Below are 10,516 nucleotides of genomic sequence, written 5' to 3' on the forward strand. Positions count from 1 at the left end.
GCTTGTGTAGTGAGGAAATTTAAAATCGATTTTATCTTTTGATAAAACGGGGCCCAGATGAAGAACGATGGTTAAGGCTAAAGTGATGAGTAACAGATCTTTAAATCTTCACTGTCTGCATTGTTAATGGCAAGCTTTGTAAGTCCATGCATTGTTGATAATTATGAAAAAAACATTTGTGTCACATGAGGGTTTCTTTGTTTCGTATAAGTTTGCTCAGTGTATCAAATTGCCTCATATTCAGTCGTGAAACAAATATCTAGCACTAAAAGTATGTTGACATGAATGTGCATGTGACTTTATCAGTTCTTTGTGCCATGCAGTGTATGAGTGCATGCCTCCTTACTACTCAGTTTGTTGAACTCAGTCGAGTTGATTGCCCCTGTCGGTGAGATACCTTCATGCGTCATTCTGTGATGTGTGCAAGGTGGATTTTGAACTGTTGGCAAATATAAACAATGTTGGAGAGTATGACAATGGAACTGTGAAATGGGATAGAAAATATTCCTGTGTAACGCAGAAATATCATGGAATACACTCACTTTTCCCCTACCCAAAGTAAGGTTTTAACGTTCTATTACTCCTTATACCCGGTAGGTATAATCATTATGCATAAATGTACTATATGTACACTGTAAGTGCAATGTACACTGTAAACACATGCATTGTAATAACTTCCATTGATGTTTAATCTTTGATTCTGGTGTCTGATTGATTGGTATCCTTGACAAATATGATTTGCCAAAGATCAAATATTATTTGTTTTCCAAGAGTCAACCAACAGTATGAAAGTTGACAGTTTTATGTAGATTATTAAGAGAAGAAGGAAACTGTTGACATCATCAGATCAGTTGTATTGTTGGCCTGCCTTTTTGGTGTCATGTGATAGATTCCACAAGATTCTCTTTTTATAGTTTGGGTGAGACTATCACCTCCCCTCCCCCCCCCCCCCCCCTTCTCCCTGCTACTTGCTAGAATCATTCTCATAGAGTTGTATGGCTTGTGAGTCAAAACGTCATAATGACATTGTGACAGTTTACATCATAAATGTGTAATAGAGATTTTCTTGTGCAAAATAAGATCTATAGCATGCCAGTTTTTTTCGAATGGCTGTTGGAAGATGCCAAAAGTCATCAAGGAGAATATGAAACCATATTCTCGGAGAACTCTTTCTTCTGTGCGTTAAGTATTCAAGAAGTTAAACACTTATGCTTAGAAAAACTCTCTTGTTAGCGTCCACAAATGTCTCCCCAGAAAGTGAAATGCCAACCTACAGATTCATGTTTGAATCAAAATTGATGAATACAGTACAATTGAATATACAGAAAGGTAGGATTTTCATTAATATGTATGGCCTAGGTTAAAGAAAATGACAAAATTGTAGAGATTTCACACAGTTTCACAAAATGGATTATTTTAGTATTCACAACCACATGAACAAGTCAGATGAGGTGATGATATCATCTTGTTGATCTGCACACAATTCTCCACTGCATTTCTTCTTTTTCTATTAAGGGAGATGAAACCTGGATTAAGTGAAGGCAGCAATATTAGAAGAACGCATCCATGAAGTTTGAGGAAAATTACACAATCTGTTCAATAGGTAGGAATTTTAAAGTTTTTGTGCAGCCATCATAGGGTGAGAAGACTGCTACAGTTCGTGACATCATGTATGTGCAGCAATAGAAAGAAATTGGCGCGCCCAAAGAGGGCGACAAAACAGACTGGTGCATGATATTCCGACTGCAGTTATCAGGAAAGGTTTACTATTACTCTTCATCTCTCGGATGGGCACTCTGTACTTCTGTGTTTGAAGACTTTCCTCTTATCCACCAATCTTGGTTATCGTGGTTGTAGTTGGCACCCCACTAAGCTGCATTTCTGAAGCCAGGTCTTGCCGAATCAAGCTGATCTGAGACCCTGAATCCAAGAGCAGATTTCCCTTCCGTTTCGTTCCCTGGTTTCCATGCAGTTCCACTGTCACAAGTGGAAGTAAAGCACTAGTTGAGCTCACTGATGCTACTCCAACTCTGTTGTCATTGGTATTGCCTTGATTACCTGTACCCTCATCTTCTTTGTGCAGGAGCGGATGATGGTAGAATTTGCATCTCTCCCCATTCTTGACTTCAGGACATTGTTTTCTGCGTTTACAAGTAGACATATTGTGGTCTTTACTTGCCCTTTTCAAACAGCTGAAGCAAGCATGGTTATCTTTCATGTACTTCCATCGTTCTCGTGGCGTGTTCTCCAACAATTTCCTGCATTGGTCAACCCAGTGAGTTGAAGTCTTGCAGATCCAACATCTGTGAGACTGTGGACGACTGTTCATCTGAGTTGATGTTTGGTATGGCTGTTTCCTGTCTAGAGAGCGTGCGACATGACCCACTGTTGACTGCGTACGATGATCACTTCGAAGGGGGTCTGTATACATCTGATCCTGGTCTTCATTTCCACACTCATCCAATTTAGTAGCATTTGTAGTGGTGCAGGATCCTTTTGGCTTTCTTGATACCGGAACCAGACTTTCTTGTCATCAATCCACATCTTGCTCTCGACTAAGGATAACATGTGGCTATTGTTCATGTTGTACTCTTGTCCAGTCTCCTTTAAAGTGTCTTAGCTCCTTCTACGTAGATGGACTAGTTCACAAAAGTGGCCATCTTCATTTCCTTTCAGCGGTCTGAATCTATTGATGTCAGTTATTATGGCATCTGATACGAATCTTGGATCCCTGTAGATTGCGTCCAACTGCTCCCAGGCGGCGTCATAGTCCGATCTAATCCCTCGAATGATGTCTAACGGCTGACCCTGTAGGCCTGTACGAAGAATTGCGATGGCATCCCTCTTACTGTATCTTGATTCGACTAAGTGGACAAAGTCTGACCTAAAAACTCTGTAGTCTCTCACATTGCCCGAAAACTTGGGTAGCTTTGGTTTCTCTACGGCGCATGCTGAGGGACCAGGTGTGACAGGGGCTGGTGATACCTCTGGCGTAGACTCTACTGTCTCGTCAGCACTGCTTCTAGTCTAGTCGGTCACGGTGTAGTCTTTGACTGAAAGCTTGGTCTTCAAGAAACTCTCTTGACACTCGATGATCCACTTCTCTTCTTTCTCAAACTCGTTATCATCTTCGACAGTTACGCTGTAAGCCTCATGAGCTTCTACAAGTCAGTATAAGCCTGCTCATATTTGTTGAATGCTGCTTCCAATTCTTTACGTGGTCTTTCCATGTCCATTATCGTCTTGACCTCTTGACCGAATCTGGTGAACCTGGCCTTGGCACCTTGGCGGCGTTTCAACTTCAGTGCATTACTGTCAGCCATGGTAGTTACTCAGCAAGGTGCCCCTCAGAAAGTGATGATGGTTACTCAGCAAAGCACCCCTCAGACCCTGAGTGGTGATTACTCAGCATAGCTCCCCGTAGAACTTGAATGATGGCGCGCCCATAGAGGGTGACAAAACAGACTGATGCACCCGGGCTTGATCTGGATAATTACCGCTCTCATATTTATTCATTTATGCAGAAAATACTGTAATAACATATAAACATGTCGAACAAGGTTAAAGTGACAAAAGTCATGTTTATAAGTGCAAGCATGCACTATGCAATGAGTACAGGCTCCCTATGAAGTGTGTATTAAGATAAACATGCAGTATACTACGTTGTATATGTGTATGTAATGTGGTTGCATTTACATTAATTTGTGATCTGAGTGATGAATTGCATTACTATTAAAGGATGCTTTCATTTATATTTTCCAGCTTGAATAAACACTGTTGAGAGCGGTTATTATCCAGTTCAAGCCCGGATGTGCCAGAAATGATAAAAAGAATTCAAACAAATTTCACTTTTTATAAAAAGTACACATTCCCTTGACTTATTACTAATATACTTAGGGGTTCCCTCTGCTGACTGAAAGGGGTAAGTGCTCTTTCATTGTGCTAGAAAAGTTAAAATGTGTTGAATTTTCTTTGTATATTTTCTTTATATTGTGTTCATACATAACATCACAGAGTGCTGGAGTCTTCTCATCCACCAATGGCCGCACCAAATTCATAACTTTTTTTTTTGATAACAGATTTCGATTTTCCTCAAATTTTTGCTGATGTGTTCTTCTAATATTGCTGTATTCCCTCAATTCACACATTTATTTGGGTTTCATTATCCTTTAAATAAAAGCAAGAGAACAAAGCACTGCCGATTGCATGAGGTGACTGTAGATTTGGAAAGACTTAGTATGACCACTGTTCAGAGTTGAGCTGTAGATGCTAAATAATGGACCAATAACTTCATTTTTTTTATAACAGCTTTAATTATGAGTTGATATGAATATTGTGAGGTTGTTGCTTCATCATGTCATCCAATTTGCACTATGTGTGATTCCAGGGAGGTGTCTCACCTCCCTGGTGATTCTGACCAATGTTGCCAGTTCGTGACATCTGAAAATATAGAATCCGTATTTTTTTTTTTTTTTTTTAAGCATGAAACTAAATACCAATCTGTGGTTTGTTTTACACTGTGTAATCCAGTCTTTGCACAATGAAATGACATTTTGCTTGATGTTTTTGATTTTTACATGTAGGAATTGATGCACTTTGAGATAACGTTCCTGAAGAATGTAGGTTTCCACCGGAAGGTTTACATATAGATAATATATGAAAAATGACGTGATAAACATATAAATGACACAATTCTCTTTCACCTCACATCATGCAGAGCTGATGAAATAAAGCAGACTGAGTACTTTGAACTCTACATGTGTCATAGCTGTATACAATTGTAAGCGTGACTTATCTACATGAGAACATACTGAGAATGGGTTATTCACCTTCACTGAATGATATAATCACATTATACTACAAAGAACAAAGTACAAACTCTAGCTTACTTTTGTGACTCAGTGCAAGAAAAAAGAACATTCTTTACAGAGAATTAAATGCACAGAACAGCAACATATCTATCTATCTTTCTGTCTATCCATCCATCTATTTAACTAACTTTATTTTTCCCTCTCTCTATGTATGTATGTATATATGTATGTATGTATGTATGTATGTATCTATCTATCTATCTGTCTGTCTGTCTGTCTGTCTGTCTGTCCGTCCGTCCGTCCGTCTGTCTGTCTATCTATCTATCTATCTACATTGTATCTATTTCTGTCTCTTTCCCAACTTTAGTCAGAGACTACATTTCAAGTAATGTGTATCTCCAATACGAAAGGAAAATGCAAGCAACCCATTTTCACCTAAACACAAACGCACACACATCCGGGGTCCTTCCAGGAATTTCTCATTGTAGGCGAAGTATCTACTCACAGAGAAACTCGACCTTTTTTTATAGTGCTAATAGAAAGTTGAGAGTTCAACTCCAACATGGAATCGCGTTTCCTTCTATGTGGGATGCAGGCAATCACACAGCGAAGGAATTTCGTACTAAGTAGTTCATCGTCCCGCGATAATTGAACACACATTCATGTACGTCAATAGTAATTCGTCATGTTCTGTAATAATGTGCCTTTTCTCCCTCTTTGCATGTTGCATGTAACCGCGGTTCTGTTTCTGTCATCTCTCCAGCGAGTCTCCTCCTGTGAACCCTTTTCCATGTCCCTTATTTTCACTCTCTTTCTCTAATTTTTCCTATGTCTCTCAATCTAAATATCACCCACGCTTAGTATGTCTCTCTCAGTCTATGATATCTCTCATTCTGTATTAGTTTCCCTTTTCGTAACAGTAATATTTCTATATAAGATGTTAAGCGCAAATGGCAGTAAAATCTGGCGCTATAGTATCCAAGGTATTGTGTTATAAAGAACGAACGCTATAGAGAACAAGAAGTGTGTAGATTTAAGCATTGAGTGTACATAGGAAGAAAATACATGAAAACTCTCTGACACACGGGCAAGATTTCATATGAGATTGTATTTTACAAGAGAGGAGCATTTCTTGAATTTATTAGGGAGTTGATTCCAGATAATTATTTATAACTGCATTTATATTAAACCTGGAAGTTTTCTGCCCACGTGGAGCAGACCTGTCTATACATGGGTGATATCCTTGATGAAGTTACTGCAAATATTGATTCAGGAGCTAAAATAATCAATGTTTACTTTTGTATGCATTATAAGAATTACATTTATGATCACTTGTGTCTAACAGGTAACCAATGTAAAATCACAATCGTATGATGTATGAGATATACGGTTCTTAATGTGGATGGACAATAACAAGCCTTTCGACTTAGTTTCGTATTCGCTGAATCATAATAGATTTTCGCTTGTGTTTTTACATTATTGACCAAAGAGCACGTGCAACCAAGCGGTCAAAAGTTAGCGGTGTTTTACCGGCCGGTAACTGAGAACGGTTTTTTTCATGTACATGATATCACCATGAGTTGGCACTATTGGCGATGGAGTGACTGTTGACTAAGGACAACTGATCGTAAAATCAGAGGGCAAATATTAGCTGTGAAGATAACACTCGAATTCAATATAACCGATAAGAGGAATATTACACTCAAGACGTGATGTACCAGCCCGGGCAGTTCACCATGCACTGGAAAACGAATGATCGGTTCACACACAATCGTAAAACTGTTAATTTCAACCTCATAATGATTATGGTTATATCCATTGAATAGTCGCAGCTTTAATTATGATTGGCCTAATCACCTCACGGTCCTTTGAAATTTTCCCTTCACAATGTGGTTATGAAAGCAGTCTTCTATATCTGATTTGCTGGATAATTTGCGTAATTTGCATACTTATTATGTTGGACACGAACGTCAGAGTACACAGAACATGCACAATGTTATCACTGATCACACAGACCCATTATTACAGTTAACCACAAATCCCTTTATATCCAGTCGTACTTTTGTGGAAATAAAGAAAGATAGAACGGTAGGGGACTTCTGTCAGTTGTTCGATGGCTATTCCATTTCAACTTTATGATGATAATCATGATCTGGAAACGGATATGTGTTGACTATAGATTTTCTTTTCTTCTCATTTCTTGCCGAATATTCAGATGCAAGCATAGTGGGAGTGAAAGATGATCCGAAAGTCCTGTAGAAAACTTGGAAATTTGATAATATCTTTCGATTAATTCTCCTAGCTATTGTTTTGGTCCTTATTGCACAGATATCAAATATCATGTGAATTAAGGGAAAATGTTCGAGTGTTGGCGACAGAAAGACACAGGGGAGGGGATGAGAGAGACAGAGATTGGGGAATATAGTTCAATCTATTGTCTGCGACAACCGTTCGGCGTCGAGTTCGATCGCTCTTGAGCTTTGACCTTGGGTGACAAAAGTTTGGAAAACTGCCGCTACTTCTCACTGATCGTACGATCAAACCTCGCATGTTTACAAAATGCACAAACTTTGTTAGCGGAATGCCACACAAGTGCATTTATTTGATGATAAAAACATCTTCATCATTTTGTTCGGTTTTAAATGATATCAAGCAATCAAGCTATAACTATTCTTGTAATAATTGCATAAGATGTATCATTATGGTATACATGTACATCTGTATATGTCAAAAACAATGTCATACTCCGGTATAGTTGTAAAAAGTATATTACACCAGATGTTATCTGTCACCACGCTTTTCTAACTTCACAAACAGTTTAGTGAAATGGGAACGAACATTATTTTATTGGTCCATCAATAGCGTTTTAACTGTCATACCACCCCTTGTCCCAGTATCGGTGTGGAAGGCGAAACAATACAGAATTATTAACTAAAGTATATCCTACGACACACATCAAAAGTGATACTGCAGGTTAAAGTGAGAACAATTATCAACTCTGCAGTGGGTAGAATCTCTCGGCCCCTCTAACCAAATCCAATTCAATTCCTAACTTTCAAGTAATTCACCTAATGTCAAAGTGTTTCAATTTTCCTACAATATTTGAACTCTTCCAATATTGAAACCATGCATCAATATGTCCATAACCGCTACGAAGTTTTTGAAACAGATGTACTTTCCACCTTTTCACCCCTCAGCGGGTGATTTAAGAGTTATCAACATTTCTAGCGACACCTAAATCCTGAAACACCCCCTAGGTGACATTGAAGTCGGATCGTCCACTTGCATTAAGAGTTTCCAACATTAAAGTAAAATTACGTACCATGCTCAAGTTGTTTTGTAAAAGAAGCGTGAAATCAAACGAACGATTGAAGGTGTAGTAGCAATATCATCGACATCAGACATAAAATCGGAGTTACGGAAATTTCAATTGTTTTGATACAGTGACAAAGACGGCAACCACCCTTATACAAATTAACAGAAGCGATCGATGGGTCATAAAAATAATCAAAACATCATCTCAAACACTACGATTTAGGTTGACAATTAAATAACTACAGCCTTTTCTGCGTTTCTCCTAAGTGTCACAATTGCTTGTTAATTGCAATACACATCACATATTGGTGCGAAGGACGTAAGTTGTTTTGCCCTGTACATTTAATGTCAGAGAAGGTAATTACGGCTTGTGCTGATACAACATGACCACTTCATCTTGACCCATTTTAAGAACATTATGAAACCTTGATATTTCGTATAACCATTACTGTACCACTCTTTTTGTAGTACCTTTATAGTCTACTTATTCAAGCCAATATAATCATAGTACAGAATTACACTTTAATAGCCTACCGAGTCCTGAACTTGGTACAACCTGACCGCTCGACGAACCCAAGTTCGCAAATAGTCACACTCGGTCAGAAGACGCTTTTATGACTCCTGCGTGTCCTGTATGAAAAATCTTACGATGAATGTCCATCATACTTTGATAATGGAAGGAGCTTTGATCAGCAATATTTGGGCGAGAAAAAAAAAAGCAAAATGAAGTAGAACGAGAAAATTCCGACAGAACGTAATCGAGCTTTAGAGTTATACGACAAGAATACCACGGAATATGTAAGAATCATTCTTTAGTGGCAGAGAATAATGAAGGTGACAAAGATAATGATAACAGCAAACATTAATACATCCATTAATCTATGCAAACGTTTTGGTATGCATTATTTTCTGACTAACTGAATTCGACTTAAGCTCACAAAGTTCATGGACGAATACCCACTGGTCTGGACGAGACTCCTGTTTCACCTTGCATGCAATTATTTTGTATCAGTGAAAGGCAATAAAGTTTGGATATCATCATTGATTTATCTATTCATCATCATTCTTTCTTGTACATCAAGTGCTTGAATATAATATCCATCTTAACTCTTCTCATGTAAAGTAGATGAAACTATAATGTTATTACCTCATAACACCCCCAATCGACATTCACAAAAACCTTTATTTCCCATTTTTTATAAGATGATGACAATCAGCGGTAAATCCCCAGTAAAGCAGGCGAACAGACGATCAAATGCCTCATAAAGAAGGATATACAGACAGACAGACAGATAGATCGATAGATAAATAGATAGATTGATTATTGAATAGATAGAGAAGTAGATAGGTAGATTGATATATAGATAGATAAGTAGATAGATAGATACATTTGTGGATAGATAGAGATAGATAGATAATTGATTGATTGATTGATTGATTGATATGATTGATTGATTGATTGCTTGATTGATTAATTAATTAATTAATTAATTGATTGATTAATTCGCAGAAAACGTATTTTTCTGTAATAACTTTTCGTATATAATACAGTAGATATGGCCCGCCCGTGTGATGTGCTGTGCCCCTCGGGCATGTCGGGGTTTCTCTTTACGGCCAAAGTTCGCATAGGGCGAAGTTCGCATTGGCAACAAGGAGCTCAAGTTCTTTTCTTGTTTCTTTCCCTTGATACAGTGTGTAGCACTGACATAGAATTACCTGTTCACACATAGCTGTAATGATCATGATGTTTTGAGCCTCACCCGATTTCATCATTTACATTAAAAAATTGTCTTATTTCAAGATCGTTTTCTGGATTCTTCCGAGCGTACAGTTATGCAGCTTTAGCGAGAAAGCTGGATTTCAGAAGTAACTTCTATAGGAAGTGGTAATATAGGCCGTCCAGCTTTATGTATATTTTATGACAGTCATTCATCAGCAGCTGTTCATGCACGAAGAAGGGCGTCCCGATATTTTGCTTTTCTCAATATCTTACCGATGCTACTCATGTCAAAGGAGATGAACTTTCTACACATGAGATGACTAAATACTACTAATCTAAAGTTGCAAATGTGTCATTTTTAATCTTCGACAACCTGGCTTTCTACTGATGGGAATTTACCGTCAACCATCATGGAGTCTTCTTTCTCTTCACTGCACAATAGACACCTTCTTATTGGCAAATCTCACAATCATGACACCATCTATCTGTACTGAATTTTATTTGAACGACATTTTTCTTTCTTCTTTCATTTCCGTCTCCATCAATTCGTCTCGCCATCACTTTCGCATCATTCTCTCTGTTATTGTTTTTTTCCTCCTTTCCTTCAGCTATTTTTTCTCTTTTCTCTGTCTTTCTTTCACCTTCTGAGCTTTCTGCTTTCCCATCTTTT

This window comes from Diadema antillarum, unplaced genomic scaffold (genome assembly GCF_040938485.1).
Source record: "Diadema antillarum isolate AM-2024a unplaced genomic scaffold, OU_Dant_1.0 scf00000037, whole genome shotgun sequence".
Taxonomy (NCBI): domain Eukaryota; kingdom Metazoa; phylum Echinodermata; class Echinoidea; order Diadematoida; family Diadematidae; genus Diadema; species Diadema antillarum.